This window comes from Protopterus annectens, chromosome 10.part0, assembly GCF_019279795.1.
Source record: "Protopterus annectens isolate FY-2018-M chromosome 10.part0, PAN1.0, whole genome shotgun sequence".
NCBI classification, from domain to species: Eukaryota; Metazoa; Chordata; order Ceratodontiformes; family Protopteridae; genus Protopterus; species Protopterus annectens.
In genome coordinates, this window is record NC_056744.1 from 983,004,757 (window position 1) to 983,023,501 (window position 18,745).

The 18,745-nt window shown below is 40.6% G+C and overlaps 1 protein-coding gene across 1 annotated transcript in view; it reads right to left on the bottom strand.

The window, feature by feature from the left end:
* EXTL2 (exostosin like glycosyltransferase 2) overlaps nucleotides 1-18,745 on the bottom strand; it is a 264,444-nt gene that overhangs the window by 87,249 nt on the left and 158,450 nt on the right. The gene's annotated exons all lie outside the window — the stretch shown is intronic.

Consider the following 18,745-nt stretch of genomic DNA (forward strand, 5'->3'; position numbering starts at 1 on the left):
CATGAAGTCAAGACTATTCTCTATGCTGATGATTTGGTTATCACAATCTCTGCCTACTCTCAACTCATCCAGTCTTTGAGATGTAGGGGATTAGCAGCTACAGTACATCTGTGATGCTACTATTTTTGCAAAAGACTAGATAGTATGTACTGCTGATCTGTATTTAAGCTGAAGGGTAAATATGGTTAATTATAAAATCAAAAAGGAAATATTAAAAATATTATTATATCCAATTCAAGTCAGGACCTCAAAGAACTGGATGAAAGGCATAATACTTTAATTACAAGACCAGATCTCATATTTAATGCCTATCAAAACAATCAAGATTTACCTTCGATAAGGGATTATTGATCCTCAACTTAGACTATATCTTCCTTACTTTATTAAACTCATTCTCCAACTCACAACTACTGCAGATTGCCTTAAGTAAGACAGACAGGTTTATAATGAGCTAGCAGAGTGTAAAAAAACTGTATTACTCTTTCAAGAGTCCCTGACAAAAAATGACTCACTTCTGATAGGTTTACAAAGGTCGCACTACTGGAATTTACTGTAGGTTGGTTGAGGATGTTCCCCATCCCCCCACACACACACACACACAAAATAGTTTCAAGCAGGCATTAAAACTTACATTTTTTTATGATCTTGCATATAATTTTAGCTTGTCCTTTTGCTTTACAAATTGCATGTAATGAGCAAGACTATTTATGACAAGTCTTAATTTTACTTGACCATTTTGTTTTTTAATTGTGTTATTATTTCAGTTCAATAAAGTTCTAAGTTATTAGTCACTTTAATCAAATTTACCTTGAAGAAGTAGTCAGTTTTTTCTGTACATCACCTCAACTACCTCTTCTTATTCACTGAATCCAAAATCCACTTCTTTATGTTTTCGGATTAGGATAAAATATTGTCATTTGGAGGGTTTGGTCCAAAGCCATTAGTGAGACCACTCTTGCAAACTAATCTGACAAATAAAATGCAAACAATTAAATAAATACACTAAAAACTGGTTTTAATTCTTGCCCTATCCCCCTAGAAGACGGTGTCCGGTTGCTCACAGCTCAGAGAATCTCCCGTCAGGAATAAGGACCATCAAGAAAAAAAAATTTCCATGGCTTTCCAAGATGGCTGCACACTGATCAACAGCTCAATTGCAGCTCTCCCAGTGTGTAAAAAGAAATGGATAATGGCCAGTAAGAGTCTGAAAGAAAATCAATTAGAAAAGGTGAGCAAAAAAAAACGCTGACTGGGAAGAATCATGCAACTGTTCAACAAAAAGCAGTTCAAGCTCCAACTTTGGTACAAGAGATGGCTTCCAGTAATTTAAAAGAAATATAAATTAAACTTGCTCAGAGCTGATTAAAATAAATGAAACACTGAAAGAGTATATTAATTCTAATAATAAAAGGCTGGAAAAAATGAAAGCTTTAAACAAATGTTAAATAAAATAAATAAATAAACACCTATTTAGATGAACTGATAAAACTGCAAAAATCAGAGCTTGAAATGAAGAACCTTGCTGAGTATGAGACTACACAAGAAGATCTGTTTCAAAAAATGGTAGAGTTAGAGGACAAAGTATACAGAGAAACCTGAGATTTTCTGCTGTACCACAGAAACCAGAAGGAACAGACTCTATTAATTTTATGAAAGTACAAAGAAGTAACTAGACTGGTATTCCACTACAGGATTTGTTAACTGAAAGGGCATATTGCATGTATGCTCCAAACCTGGTCAAGAGAAAGCAGCCAAGACCTGTATTAGTAAAGAAGCAATCATGCCGGCAGAACGAGCTGATCCTGACAAAACTGTTGTAGAAAGGTAAAGCAGGGTAAAATATTAAAAAATGGAAAGAGTAGAATGTTTATGGAAAGCAATTATTCATTGTACACCAGGCAGAAGACAAGAGAAGCAAATTTAGCCCAGAAATCAGGGAATGTTGAGAGGCAAGCATGAGATTCAAGCTGCTGAATCCAGCTGTCTTCAGAATATTTTTTTCTGGGAGGATCAAAGTGATTTTTGTTACAGAACAGGTAAAAGAGGAAATACAAATGTTTGTCCAATAAGGGATATGCCATGAAACAGAAGTGGACTCTGTTTCTCATTCTTCTGATGGTAAGCCTCATACAGACACTTTACCAGTAAAACATTTTCCAGTATTCCAAAGGAAAATGCTTGAGAGACAAAAAAATAGCACAGGAGTTGAATAAATCAATCAGGAGTACCTTGGACTTGAACTGGAGTCTCTGGCTAGGAAATGGAAATGAACAGGAAGAAGACCAGCAATAATGAAATTTATGAATAAAAAGTTACACTATAAAATATCAATCACATTAGTGAAATATGGCTTTACAAGAAAAAAACTGATGAGAAAGGCTAGATTTTTGTTGACTTTGTAAAACTTGTTGGAGGACTGATATGCAAATGCCCTACTTCATGTCATTAGTGTTTGGAAGGACCCTAAAAAAGGAAAAGTATTTGTATAAACATTTAATGACATAAATTGCATGTTATACAATAAAGCATGTTCAGTGACTGCTGTTTGTGATAAAGATACTACACAGATACTTTTTCCTTTTTTCAGTTTTAAGAAATGCAGATATTACAATGTAAAAAGAGAAAAAAGGCTGAACAAAAGCACTTTTAAGTAAATAGGTTGTAATCTTGGGCTGTTGGGGTGGGGTAGGGTATAAAAGTGCACCAATTATAATATACTTAGAACTGAAATGATTTCTTTTATTCTTGCATAGCTGAATGGCTAGAGGAATGCCCTTAACTTAATCTAAAGACAATTTATTTTGTGAATGCAAGCAAATATTTTTTTTAAAAAATGAGAGATCACAATCTAATGAATAGTTTTCTTTAAGCAAATAAATGTTCATTGCCAGATGAGAAGTCTGAAGCTGAGGGCAGCCGTATATTTTGTTCTTATGTTTCCATGGAAAGGTGAGTGCAATAAACTGAAAGATCTGGACATTGTTTCCTGAAAAAAAAATGTAAAATTAAAAGGTACAAGGGCAAACAGCTCAGCAAAATATAAAGTTTAAAATGACTGGAAGTGAATAAGAGATAGCAGTTTTTCTGGTAAGAGTAGTATAATTTACTTTTATTTAAAGCTGGCATACACACCTTTTCTAAAGGCTAAAAGTTAATGCTTTCTGAAAGTATACAAGTTGTTTTTCACATCTGAGAGGGGAATAAAGATAAGATAAGAACAGACAGCAGTTAATGCAAGTAGCAACATTGGCTGTAATATGCATCTTAGCATGACTAACCTTAATTTTAGGTTAAATAATGCCTTAGGTGCAGCTGTCAATTTGGGATAATGTTTTCTATCCGGAGGGTTAAACTTCATAATCTGAACATGTGCATAGTCTTGAGTGTTTGTTTTAGGTTAATAGGTTATGTGGATGTTCTGGGGGTGTGTTAGTTTTTTGTTTGAGGGTTTTCATTAAAATAGAAAGTCTTGTGATATGTCGCATAGGTTCAAATGGAGATGACAAAAAAAAAAACTTTATAAAGGATCAACCTGCCAAACATCAGTGGGTGCATGTAACACAAAAGCTGGAAATAGACATTTAAAAAAGTGGTCATATATAATGACTGGGAATAATACCTTCTTGTCAAAACGGCTACACTAAACATATTATTTTGGAATGTTAATGGCTTCACGGGTATAGACAAAAAGGTAAGAATATTGAATTATATTAAGATATGCACAGTGCAAATAACAATGCTATAGGAGACATATGCAGAAAGAAGTCAGTGTGTCAATTTGATAAAAAAAGGATTTCAGTACAGCTATTCAGCAAAATAGAAGGGATAAAGGAAAAGGAAAATACTTTTGCTAGAGGAGCTTCAATACTGACAGAAGAGGTAATAAAAAACTTTAAAGGTAGATTTGCAGGAGTAAAGGGTTACTGGCAGGGAAGAAGGATTTTGCTAGCATGTAATTTCACCTAAAAATGTAATTAAGGAGCTTGAGAAAATTTTAGGAGAAATAATCAGCTTTCAGCAGGGACTATTACTTATAAGTTGGGAATGGAACTTGATTTGCAACTGTGAGGATGTATTTGGGATACCTAGAAGGGAAGATGTAACAAAACAGGGTACACTTCTGAAGAAATGTATGAAAATATTTGCTGTGGAAGATGAGAACTAAGGAGCAGGAACCCAGAGAGAATTTACATATTATTCCCTAGGGTACAAAAAACTGTTTAGACTAGAAAGAAATTATATTTCTCAGGAATATGTGCATTTAATTGAAAGTTTTGACACACATCCGATAACTATTTCAGATAATGCGCATATATCAACTAAGATAAAAATACAGGGCAATTAAATAAAAATGATACACTGTGCTTCCCCATCTACCTGTTGAAAAGAGAGAAATTTAAGTAAACCATTCAAAAGTTATTAGACAACATATAAATCATTTTGAAATTAAAGCTATTGAGTAGGATAAAATGAAAGTAGAATTTAGAAATATGGTAAAAATAAAAGATAAAGACATACTGTTAAGAAGTAACACAAATTATTTAGAGACACTGACAAAGGTTGAAATATTGCAGAATAAGGGGAATCTCAAAGAACAAAATGAGACACAGCTGCAGAGTGCTAAAGAGAGAGAATAATGGAGTATCTAGACAATGTGCATTAGTTTACAAAAATTGATGTTAAGCAACTGTTTTTCGATAACTCCAGAACACAAAAACACTTAGCATGATGACTTAGACAACAAAAAGTAGGAAGGGTTGTTGCCAAACTTAGATAACTTAAAAGTAACCAGAGATATTTCAGAAATTACATGAAAATCTATATAAAGCAGAGAAATCAAGAAAAAGCACAAATGGAAATATTTATGGAAGGCTTAAGTATGCTGAGGTTAGAGGTAGATGAGGCTTAACAATTAACAGTTAAGATAGGAGGCGATCAGGTTAAAAATGCTGAGAAATTATCAAGCTGCAGGAAGCTCCCCAGAACAGATGGTATTCCTGTAGAAGTCTGGAAGCTAAGGGTGAAGAAAGTAATAAAGATCTGGAAGGCTTTGTTTACCAGTATTTTAAAAGGAAGTGAAGAACCAACATCCTGGAAGAAAGCTGCAATACCTAAAGATGGTAAAGGCACATCAGTCCCAGCTTCATACAGGTCCATTTCAGTTTTAAACCATGATTAAAAGGGGTTTATACCTATAAAGAGAATGTCAAAGGTGTACCCAAAATTGATAGATATGGATCAATGTGGTTATGTGGAGGGGAGGCAAAGCATTTGACAACATTAATAGAACAATGATGACAGAGAACGAAGCAGAATGTAAGAAAATACTATTATTGGTGGTCTTGATGCAGAAAAAGCATTCTACACAGTAAAATGGGACTATATGAGTTGGGAAACAGAAGCATTTGCATTGTCTGAGACAATTATAAGGTCAATTGGAAGGGTATCTTTATCAGATGATTGAGTTTTCAGAAACTCGAAATTCATATGGTCGAGACCATATGATCAAGTTTTTGAAAACTTGAAGGTTTTGAATTAAGGTTGTGGTAGAGTGTAGATCGAGAAATGTACCTTTTCCTCACCGCAGTGTGATCTGGGAGTTGGTATATATAATTGTGGGGGCACAACCCTCCACACTGGGGGTGCAGGGGGGCTTTCTCCCTGCAAAAATGCAAAAAAGGTAGATTTTCTGTGGGGTTTTTTTTTTTTTATATTTGATGTTTTGGAAACTCGATCATTTTGTCCTGATTGCATGAATTTCGAGTTTCTGAAAACTCAATCATCTGATAGGGATTCTTACAAGGATATATGAAGGATTGGAGGTAAAAATTAAATTGGGAGGGTTCCTCTCTGATAAGTTGTGTATGAACACAAGAACCAGGCTGGGTTGTCCTCTTTTCCCTTTGTTAATTGCGTTATATTTAGAGCCATTGCCAAAGAAAATAAAGGGCTTGGAAATTCAAGGATATAACTGGCATGGAAATCAAGAAAAGCTGGCTATATTTGCAGACAATATTATTTTGTACCTGACAGAACCAGAAAAGGACATCTCAGTGTTGTGGAAAATTGTAACAGGTTCAGCTTTTTTTTGGGATATAAAATTAATGAAGACAAAACAAAGGCTACAGCTGTAAACCATATACTCACACATAAAGTAGTTCAGCAATACTCATACTTATGGGGACATGATAAAATGAAGTATTTTGGAGTATGGGTTAAAAAGGATTCTGTTATGACAGCTAAGGATATGTTGGAAGAGACTAAACAGAAGATAATACAAAAACTGAGAAACTGGAAGCACACATTCATGGACATGGATATCAGGATATAAGCAGTGAAAATGTGTTTAGTCCTTTTAGTTTTATGAAGAGAATGACAGAGAGAGAAGGTTGGATGATGTGGTGATAGTGAATCAGGAAGTGCAACTGATTAGCAAGCAAGAAGTAAGGACACCTATGAAGAGGATGAAGAATGGAAAGGCTGTTGGTCCAGTTGACATACCTGTGGAAAAGTACAGTTTTGTACCTACCATAAATGTAGATGTTCGAGTGCTAATACAGCTGCAGTCATAACAGATGGGTTCTCCTGCCGTCAGGCGGGTCCTCGGTCGGCCGAATTCCAAAGTCTAGGTCCGGCGTCGGTTGTTGTCGCTTCTTCCCTGATGTCAGTGAGACATGGGTATAAAGGAACCAGCCAACGCCATTTTCTTCAGTTTTTCTTGCCCCAGATGTCAGGTGCCCCCAGAAGGAAGGCAATACATAAATTTGAGTAATCATGCAGTGCAATATAATCAGAGTACAGTAGTTGCAAGCAAATACAACCTGATTGGGGTATTCATTTATGATGTATGAGGATGTGTCAGCCTATAGGCCTGTCCCAAGAGGGGAAGGAGGGAGGGAAACCTGGACTGCAGCTGTATAGCACTCGAACATCTACATTTATGGTAGGTACAAAACTGTACTATGTTCATCATGCATACAGCTGCAGTCATAACAGATGGGTAGAATACCAAAGCTAAGAAAGGGGTGGTAGGCACTAGGTGGAATTAGGAGGAGCCAAAATGCCCTGCAAGGCTGCAGTGGCAAAGCCTGCTCTAGATTTTGAGTATAATGGTAGGTTGTAGTGCTTTGAGAAGGTATGCACAGAACTCCGAGTGGCTGCTTCCAAAATATCCTTGGTAGGAACTCCTCTGAGGAATGCTGCAGAGGTGGCTGTGGCCCTGGTGGAATGAGTCCTAATGCCTGTAGGAACAGTTTTGCCATGAAAGGAATAGCAAAAGCGTATGCAGTGGGCTATCCACTTTGAGATTGTCTGTTTGGAAATTGGTTTCCCTTGAGCTCCTACCGCATAGGCCACAAAGAGCTGTTCTGATTTTCTGAAAGGCTTTGTTCTGTCCAAATAATAACGCAGTTGTCTGTGGATGTCCAAGGAATGTAGTACTCTCTCCCCTTTGTTTTGAGGATTAGGATAAAAAGTAGGTAAATGTATGGCCTGATTTAAAGCTACCCTGGATACCACTTTAGGCATAAAGGACGGGTTGGTTCATAAGGAAACTCTGTCCTGATGGAGGATGATAAAAGGTTGGATGGCCATGAGAGCCTGTAGTTCTGAAACTCTACGAACTGAGGTGATAGCCAGAAGGAAAGCTGTTTTCCAGGACAAATATTGCAAATCTGATGAGGCAGTTGGCTCAAAGGGAGGCAAGGTCAGTTTTTCCAGCATGAAATTAAGATCCCAAGCAGGTATTGGTTGTTTTCTTGGAGGCCTTAAATTCTTAGCCCCTCTGAGGAACTGCCTTAGGAGAGGGTGAGAGAATAAAGGTGGATCAGTGTTGTATTCTGCAGAAATGTCTGATGCATGGATTTTGATGGAGGAGAAAAAAAGTCCACTGCTTAGCAGTTCAGCCAAATATTGTAGTATTTGAGGTAAATTCAGTTTTCCAGGATCCTGGCCCTTTTTCTCATGCCAGACACCAAAACGTTTCCATTTTGCAGAGTAAGCTTTTCTAGTTGATAGCCTTCTGGCCTCCAAAATGACATCCTGCACCTCCTTGGAGAGTAGGGCCTGTTGTGATACTAAGGAATCTTCCATGCGGCTAGATTGAGTGTTTTTAGCTGGCTGTGAAGAGTTTTGAAAATGTGCTGATTCAGAAGAAGAGGCATTAGAGGCAGGGTCCATGGTGGGGAATGCGTCAAGCTCCTCAGGAGTGGGTACCAGTGTTGCCTTGGCCAGTCCGGAGCAATGAGGATCATCTTTGGTCTGTCTGCTTTGGTCTTTAATAGAACTTTGGGCAGCAGAGGAAGAGGAGGGAAGGCATAAACTGTCATTGATGTCCAACTGAAGGAAAGAGCGTCCACTCTCCAGGCCTTTGGATGGAAGATCCTTGAGCAGAATTTTGACAATTGATGATTCTTGTGGGAGGCAAAGAGATCTATGTCTGGCCTTCCCCATTTTTGTATTATTTCTGTAAAAACTTTTGGATGCAATTTCCATTCGTGTGGATCTGTCATATTCCTGCTTAGGTTGTCTGCCAGCGTGTTTTCCTTGCCTGGCAAGTACTGTGCTTGTAGTTCCATCTGTAAGTCCATGGCCATGTTCCAAAGTGACATGGCCAGTCTGCATAGGGGATAAGAATGTGTTCCTCCCTGTTTGTTTATGTACCACATAACTGTGGTGTTGTCCGTTCTTATCAATAGTTGACCTGGTTGTAGAAGGTCCTTGAAAGCTATAATAGCATTTATTACTGCTGGCATTTCTTTTTGATTGATGTGAAGGTGCTTTTCTTTTTGGGACCATTTACCCTGAATGCACCGGTCTGCCATGTGCGCCCCCCAGGCGTAGTCCGAGGCGTCTGTTGTGATGACTTGATTTGCTTGAGGCTTGCTGAATGGAAGACCTGTGTTTGTTTGACATGCTTGAGCCCACCACAGAAATTCCTTTTGCAGACATGGAATTAGTGGTATTATTGTTTCCAAACTGTGGCTGTGTTGAGACCATATGTTTTTCAGGTATCATTGTAGTTTTCTCATATGCAGCTTTACACATGGGATTAGTAAGATGCAAGATGCCATGAATCCCAGAGCCTGCAGGATTTTCTTTGCAGTCAGCCTGGTGCAATTTGCCAGTGTTCTGAAGTATTGAATTAGTTGCCCCTGCTTCTCTGGCGTGAGGTAGGCCATCTGGGTGTTTGTGTCCAAATTGGCACCCAGGAAAATTATCTTCCGAGAGGGTATTAGCCTTGATTTCTCTTTGTTGACTGTGTATCCCAGAGAGTTTAATAACATTATTACATAAGCCAGATGTCTCAGAAGAATGTGCTTGCTGTCCGCTTGGATCAGGCAGTCGTCCAAATAAGGGTATATTTGTATCCCTTGAAGTCTGCAGTAGGCAATTACTGATGCCAGGCATTTTGTGAATACTCTGGGTGCAGTAGATAAGCCAAAGGGCAATGCAGAGAATTGAAAATGGGTTGAACCTGCAAGAAATCTGAGGTATCTTCTGCAATTTTGTCTGATTGGGACATGCAGGTATGCCTCCTTGAGGTCCAATGTTACCAGCCAAGACTCCTTGACCAGCATGGGAAGAAGTTGCTGTAGAGTGAGCATCTTAATTTTGGTACGAGTAGAAATGTGTTTAGGATGGATAGATCCAAAATAGGTCTCCAATCTTTTCCCTTCCTTGGCACCAGACATAGCCTGGAATAAAAACCTTGACCTTGTTCGTGTGTAGGTACCTCTTGAATAGCTTTCATGTTTATGAGATCTGAAATTTGCCTTTGTGCCTCTGCCCTTTGATTGTGTGGCAGGTTTGGCATGCCTCTCATTTTTGGAAGGGTATGAAAATGGAATTTGTAGCCTCTGTTTATAATGTCCAAGATCCATTTGTCCTTTGTGACAACATGCCAATTTTTTGAAAATAGTGCCAGCTTTCCTCCTAAGGGGGCTGCCATTTGAGACCTGGTTGGCATGCAAAGGGGAAAGTCATTGGGTTTGCTTTCTGAAAGATTGCAAGTTGTCCTCACCACCTCTTTGTGTAGGAACTTGCCATTGTCTGCCTCTATACGATCCTTGTGATTGTCCTCTGCCCCTTGGGCGCCTGTATCTGCCTCTTTGGGGTCTGTCTGTGGCAGGAAAGGACCAGTTTTTGGAAGGCCAATTTCTACTAAAACGTGGGGGTTGAACCTGCAGAAATTCTTTCACAGTTTGCATTGATTTAACCTTTTTCTCCATTTTCCGTAATACTTCCTCAGCATTAGCCCCAAATAGTACATCCTTTTGAAGAGGGGCGTCTAGTAATTTAGCTTTGACATGATCAGGCAAGGCTTGTTCCTTGAGCCAGGCATGCCTACGTATGACTGAGCCTGTAACAGCAGCTCTACATGAGGCCTCTAGAGCATCAAAACCACATTGTAAGGTATGTTTACCCACTTGTTCTGCACTATGCATCAAATCCTGCAACTCCTTCAATTCTGGTTGTTCAGGTTGTGACATTTTACTTTTCAATTGTGATAACAAAAACTGTTGGTATTTTAGCATATGAAACTGACAGTTTAAGGCCCTCATGGATAAGGTAGCCGAGGTATATACCTTTTTCCTCCACCTTTCTAAGGATCTGGAATCTCTCTCGGAAGGCAGTGGATTTTTGGCAATGGAGGCCTTAACTTCCTTGGGCCCCTGTGAGATGGTTTCTAGGTCAGCAGCATGGCTTTTGTATAGAAATTGGTGTGAGTCAGGAAGCCTGTAGTACCTGTCAGGCTTAACTGGAGCTGGAGGTAGAGAGTCCGGGTTAAGGCAGGCCTCCGAGTAAACATCATCTAGGATGTCCAAGACAGGAGGTATAGCCAGAGGCCTGTGCTGGGGTAACAAAAGAAATTCCCTGAGCCTTTTCTTGGAATCTGAATAATCCTGGCCTTCCCAGTGGAAGTGTTCCCTTAAGGTATGCAAGGTTTCCCCAAATGAGTAATCCTCAGGGGGGGGATACAGAAGGAATAGACTCCTCCACATCAGAGTCTTCAAAAGGGGAGTAAGACTGTTCCTGATCATCAGAGTGTTCTGAAATAATGGAGCCCTGATCAGAGGAGGGGGAATCTTCCTCCACTCTGGGCCTTTGACCGAGGGGCTGAGAACCTCTGATTAGAGTAATTAAATCCTCAGCCATTTTAAGCATCTGTTTCTTAGGCATGGGGCCTGGAGATGGGCCCTGTGTAGCCGGTCTCTTAGAGTGCATGGTTGCTTTAGACTTGGTGAAAGCCTTGATGGAGAAAGAAGAGGAAGGTCTGAAGACACCTTGAGTGGAGGTGGACCTGTCCACATTCTGTGTTTCAATGCCAAGAGTGGCTTCGGTATCTGTAGTCGGGGTGTGGGCCGAGGAGCCTGCGACCTCGGGTACAGGAGACACCGCCAAAGATGTGTCGTCGGTAATCAGGGGCTGCGTAGGTGCCTCGCTGAGAACCGGACCACGTGTAGTCGGCTTTGGCGTGGTATCGGTAGAGGCCGCAGACCTCAAGTGTCGGTCCTTGTCTTTGCGTTTTTTAGACAAAACTGGAGTTGGGGTATCCGACGACATAGTATAGTTAAATGCTTTCCCAAAAAAATGCTGGGCGAATTCCGCCCGATGCTTAATAGTGCGTTTGTTGAATGTAGCACAAAAGCGACAGACCGAGACGTCGTGGTCTGGGCCTAAACAAGGAATACAGAGGGAATGGAAATCCTTATGCGGTATTTGCTTCCCACAAGAAATACACTTATTAACTTTGTCTGACATCGGTCTGAGGTAAGAAAAGTTTCCCCAACGGGGTACTTAGCTTTTAAGAAGACTTCGGTTTCCAAATTTTCGTAATCTAAGGAGCTGGCCGACCGGCACTTGCGAACTGCTTCTGCTTCGGGCACCCCCGCGGCAAGAAAGACTGAAGAAAATGGCGTCGGCTGGTTCCTTTATACCCTTGTCGCACTGACGTCAGGGAAGAAGCGACGACAACCGACGCCAGACCTAGACTTTGGAATTCGGCCGACCGAGGACCCGCCTGACAGCAGGAGAACCCATCTGTTATGACTGCAGCTGTATGCACGATGAACATCATGGAGGTGTTTAGGTGAAATGGCAGTGGAGTTTTTAACTAGATTGTTTAATGAAATCTTGGAAAGTGAGAGAATACCTGAGGAATGGAGAAAAAAGTGTTTTGGTACCGATTTTTAAGAATAAGGATGATGTGCAGAGCTGTAGTAACTACAGAGGGATTAAATTAATCAGTCACAGCATGAAGTTATGGTAAAGAGTAGTGAAAGCTAGGTTAAGAAGGAAGGTGATAATTAGTGATCAGCAGTATGGTTTCATGCCAGGAAAGAGCATTACAGATGCAATGTTTGCTCTGAGAGTGTTGATGGAGAAGTACAGAGGTCAGAAGGAGTTGCATTGTGTCTTTGTAGACTTAAAGAAAGCATATGACAGGGTGCCTATAGAGCAGTTGTGGTATTGCATGAGGAAGTTGGGAGTGTCAGAGAAGTATGTAAGAGTGGTACAGGATATGTACGAGGGTAGTGTGATAGCGGTGAGGTCTGCGGAGGGAGTGATGGATGCGTTTAAGGTGGAATTACATCAAGGATCAGCTCTGAGCCCTTTCTTATCTGCAATGGTGATGGACAGGTTGACAGACGAGATCAGACAGGTGTCCCCGTGGACTATGATGTTTGCAGATGACATTGTGATCTGTAGTGAGAGTAGGGAACAGGTGGAGGAGACCTTGGAGAGGTGGAGATATGCTATAGAGAGAAGAGGAATGAAGGTCAGCAGGACTAAGACAGAATATGTGTGTGTGAATGAGCGGGAGGACAGAGGAATGATGAGGATGCAGGAGTAGAGGTGGTTTAGGTGGATGAGTTTAAATACTTGGGATCAACAGTTCAGAGTAATGGTGAGTGTGAAAGAGAGGTTAAGAAGAGAGTACAGGCAGGATGGAGTGCGTAGAGAAGAGTGTCATGAGTGATTTGTGAGAGACGAGTACCAGTAAGAGTGAAAGGGAAGGTCCATAAGAGGGTAGTGAGACCAGCTATGTTATATGGGTTGGAGACATTGGCATTGACAAAAAGGCAGGAGTCAAAGCTGGACATGGCAGAGTTAAAGATGTTAAGATTTGCACTGGGTGTGATGAGGATAGACAGGATTAGGAATAAGTATATTAGAGGGTCAGCCCAGGTTGGAAGGTTTGGAGACAAAGCCAGAGAGGCAAGATTACGTTGGTTTGGACATGTGCTGAGGAGGGATGCAGAGTATATTGGGAAAAAGATGCTAAGGATGAAGCTGCCAGTTAAAAGGAAAAGAGGAAGGCCTAAGATAAGGTTTATGGATGTGGGGAGAGAGGACATGCAGGTGGTTGGTGTGACAGAGCAAGATACAGAGGACAGGAAGACATGGAAACAGATGATCCGCTGTGGCGACCCCTAATGGGAGCAGCCGAAAGAAGAAGTTTTATATACAGGTCAATCATATTTTTATTAACCAAAGGAGAAGGTGTAGATAGTAATTAATAAAGATTTGAAGGATTTTATCTGGAAAGGAAATAGGGCAAGGGTCAAGTGGGATAAGCTGTTCCTTCCACTAGAAAAAGTTGCTTTAGAATGACATGATTTAAAGGGATATTTTAGAGCTACACAGTTAAGATTCATATACATAACACAACCAGAAACCTATAATTCAAAGTGAAAAGGGATGATGATGAAGCGGGGGAAATTGAAGAAATGAGAGTGTGGGATTTTTGATGCAGACCCTTAAGGAGAATAATAACAGCCATATATCACAAAAACTGATAGGCCAAGAAGAGCCATAAAGACGACAGACTGGAATATTTAGATTAAGAAAGAAATGATGTATTGTTACTATTATGCAAAAAGCCCAGAATTTCCAGACACACGATATACAAAATGATTAAGAGAGAAATTAGAGGAAAAAAAAAACACTTCCGCAAGGAAAACTGTAAGAAGCTTCAAATGAAAATTTGCATTCATTAATGCAACAGATTTTTGAAAAACAGTACACAGATCAAGAAACTTTGATCTGTTTGGAAAAAGACGCATCTGAGGAAGTGAGAAAATATAAACAACAAAACCTAGAGATATTTGAACACTATAAAAAAAATATATGGACATGGGGAAAAAAGAGAGATTTGATACGGTTCAACATTTATGCAAAGGAAAAAGCCAAATTAATAAAAATAAAAAAGGCAGCCCCAAAGATATTCGAAGAGAAATACAGGCAAAGATATCCAGATATGGAAAATTTTACAATAAAAAATAATATTAGAATGATGGAACGTAGAAAAGAAGATTAGTAAAGTAGAAGTTAAAAAAATAGAAGTTGAAGTTATGAAGTGCCTGTGAAGTGAAGGGTTTGGTGTGGAAGGTCTAATACAGGTTACATCACAGCATGATAGAGTGAGTCCCCAAAGTAAGGAGAAACAGGAAGATCAGGAAATATGGACACGAGAAAGAAAAAGAGATCTGATATGGTATAATATTTATGCAAAGGAGAAAGCAAAACTAACCAATACAAAAAGAGCAGCACAAAAGATATTTGAGAGAAATACATGCAAAGGAATCCAGACATGGAAAACTTTACAATACAAAAAATTAGAAGACAAAGAGGAAAAGTATATAAGGAGATTAGTAATGGAGAAGTAAAAGAAATAGAAACAAGTAGGAACTGAGGTTATGGAGTACCTGCTAAGTGAAGGATTCACTGTAGAAAATTGAATGCAGAAAGCAGCACATCAGGCTAAAGCAATGGATATCCAAATTAAGGGAAAACCAGTGGAACAGGAAGCAATTGGCCAGGTGCCATATCAAGATATTTTAGAGCCTTCTAGAGGAAATCAGTATAAACATTCACTTGAAGCTAGACAGCAAGGAAAGGAACAGGAAATTGTGGAAACTCTGAGGCAGTTAATGTTGAGGAGTGATAGGCCAGTGAGTTCCCATATGACAGAGCAACAGACGGCACAGGATAAAATTGAAGAGAAGGTGCCACAGGAAGCTGCTATAGAGCTTTCTATAGAATGCCCACAGGAAATGGAAAACAAGGGATGTGCCTTTAGTTTGGAAGAAAATGAGCTAAGAGAAGAGTTGCTTGATTTAATAAACATGGACAGATATATTAAGATCAATGAGAGAAATAGACTGCAGAAGGTCAATAAAACCCCAAAAGTCAGAAGTCTGATAAAACAAATGAATGCAGTAATTAGAACTGTCCATAGAGATCCATATGATTTAACAGAAGTAAACTGGATATATTACTGTGCTGCTAAATTAATAACTGATAAAGGTCTACCACAACACTGCAGGGTAGTGAGGGAAAGGAAGGGGAGGAATCAAATACCATCATGGAAGTACTGAATAGAGAAAAATATAAAGCAATTAAGACAAAAACTGTCACTATTACAAGACTATAGAAGAGGGAACAGATCAACAAAAATACTAAGAAAAATAGATGTGAGTAAAGCAATGCACAGTATTAGAACAGACCAAGATCCATCATGCAATATCGCAAATAGAAAGCTAAAAATTTCAGCACAAGCGGAAAAACTTAGAAAATATACAGATAAATATAAAAGAAAGGCACAAAATAAGCAATTTATTGATGACCCAAAAAAGTTTTATAGAGAATTGGGAATTAAGGTAAAAGGAATTGAAAGTCAGCCAAAAAAACAGGAAGCAGATACATTTTGGAGAAATATCTATGAAGATCCTGTGGAGCATAGCAAAGATGCTAAATGGATGGAAGTAGTAAAAGAAAGAATAAGTTTAAAGGTGCAAGATATGAAATGGGATGAACTTTTAGTTATGTACTTACCATAACTTCGGATGTATGGGATCCATCTCGCCTACATTCATAACAGATGGGTTCGGAGCCGATCCATCGGCTCCGACTCGGCAACTAATACACTAGCACAAAGTCTCTCATTGGCTGGGCTACTCCCTATCCCAGGATGCACTACACCTGCTTCCCCAGATCTTGTTTGTTCGCTTTCATACATCCATGCAAACACAGAAAACTAGTAGTCACTATAACCAATTAAAGTTCTTCAAGAAAGATCGCCAAGAAAAAAGGGACTACAGCTCCTCTAAATCCGAATGGAAGGGGGAAGGAGGGTGGGTACTTATGAATGTAGGCGAGATGGATCCCATACATCTGAAGTTATGGTAAGTACATAACTAAAAGATGTAATGGGATCCTATCTCGCCTACATTCATAACAGATGGGACAGCGTCCCTAGCACCTACATCCCGGGTGGCTCATTGGAAAACACTCCTGAGAACTGTGGAACCAAAGGAAGCTCTGCCTCGAGAAACCACATCCAATTTGTAATGAGAAATGAAAGTGTGCGGAGAAGTCCAGGTTGCCGCAGCACAAATATCATCTATTGATAACTTGGAGTGAAAAGCTACGAAGTAGCCATTGCCCTGGTAGAATGAGCCTTGACTGGAAAGGGAAGGTCTTTGTTAGCCTGTGAATAAATAAAAATGATACAATCTTTAATCCATTTAGATATGGAGGTTTTGTTACTGGTTGACCCAATTTGTTCACTGCAAAGGAAACAAACAATTGATTTGATTTCGCGTTTGAGCGGTTCTATTCAAATAAAAGCATGTTGTCTATGTACGTCCAATTGATGCAAAGTATATTCTGCGTTATTAGAGAATTCTGGAAAAAGACAGGGAGTTCTATAGTTTGTTGAATACAGAAAGAGGAGGCCACTTTTGGTATAAATGCAGGGTTTAATTTCAATGAAACTCTATGCTTGTGAAAAATAAAATAGGGAGGATCAGAACAAAGAGCTTGAAGTTCTGAAACTCGCCTGGCAGACGTTATGGCTACTAAAAGGCCGTTTTCCAAGACAGAAATTTGAAATCACAGGTAGCAGCTGGTTCGAAAGGACGGGCAGTTAGGGCAGCAAGAACCATATTCAAATCCCAAGGGGACAGGATGAGATAAAGGAGGCCTAAGGAGCCAAGCCCCTTTAAGGAAAGCCTTACAAAGTTTGTGAGACATCAATGAAGGTTCAAATGAAGCATGAAAATTAGAGATCGCCGCTAGCTGAACCTTAATGGTAGAAACTGAAGAGCCCGACTGAAAAGGGAGGCCAGAAAATTCAGAACCTCCGATACTGGTGCAGTGAGAGGATCTATACCCGTTCTTGAGCCCAGAAGGCAAACCTTTTCCATTTACTGGAATAAAGTTTGATGGTGGAAGGTTTATGAGAAGAAGACAGTATGTGGACCACGTCCGGAAAGAGCATTGTCTCGGACTAAGGATGGAAGTGGAGTAACCATGCTGCCAACTTCAGGGACCTGAGAGACGGATGAAGCCGTCCTGACTGATGAGTCAACAGGTCTGGCACGGATCCAGAAACCATGGACCTTCTATCGCATGCCTCTGTAGGAAAGGAAACCAAACTTGACGAGGCCAGTGCGGGCAATCAAAATCATCTCGCTCTCCATGTAAATGGCCTTCTGTATCACCCTCGGTAGGAGGCTGAATGGAGGGAAGGCGTAGAGAAGACCGGGGGGCCAAATGTGAGTCAGAGCGTCCCTGGGGATCTGTCCCTGAGAAGGGAACAGTGTGAAGAACTCTCTGCATTTCGCATTGTGAGGGCTGGCAAACAGGTCGCAGCAAGGAAGACCCCATCTGTCGAAGATTTTCGCAGCTATACCCTGGTTGAGGGACCACTCGTGGGGTAAAAGAATGGTCCTGCTTAATCTGTCCGCAATCACATTGGACTTCCCCGGTATGTGCGTTGCCATTAGAAAGCGGTTGGTAGCTACCGCCCAGTGCCAAAGTCTCATGGCTTCTCTGCATAGTGGGTAAGACCTGGTTCCACCTTGCTTGTTTATGTACCACACCACCGACATGTTGTCGGATAGGATAGTAATCGGGCCCTGTGGGAGAGCATGATGGAGAGCTTGGAGTACCAATAGTACCGCTCTCATCTCCAGGACATTGATATGCAAATGCGTTTCCTGGATCTGCCATGTGCCTTGGACCGACCTGTCCAGGTAATGAGCCCCACCCTACCTGGGAGGCGTCCGTAGTCACAGTGGCAACGGACGTTGAGGTATAAAGGGTCGCCCCGGTCGAGATTTGATTGGAGAAGCCACCAATGCAGATCTCGACGGCAACTTTCCGTGATTATGATTAAGTGGTTCAAGGGAAGTTCCTGATAAAACCATTGAACCGACAGTAGCCATTGTAAAATTCGCATGTGAAGTCTGGCCAAGGGAACTAAAAGTATGGTTGACGCCATCGAGCCCAACAGTTGTAGGATCCGATGGGCCGGGGCTCTTAGTAGGGGAAGACAGGATTTGACTTGATCTTGTAGGACCTGAATTCTTGCTGCCGGTAAAAGGCGCGCATTCTTTTGTGTCTAAGTCTGCGCCTATGAAAGTAATACGCTGAGATGGCTGTAGTACAGATTTTTGCAAATTGAACGTGATCCCTAAGAAACGGCCCAAGGTGAATGTGGCTCTGAGCGCTTGGAGTAGTAGATGCTCGGAGGTGGCAGTAAGGAGCCAGTCGTCTAGATAAGGAAACACCTGGAATCCCAGACTTCTCAGGTGAGCAGTTACCACTGCCAGACACTTGGTGAACACCCTGGGGGCTGTGGTGAGACCAAAGGGCAGTGCTCGGAATTGGAAATGACTGACTCCGAGGCGGAAGCGTAAATGTCTCCTGGACTCTTGAGCTATGGGAATGTGAC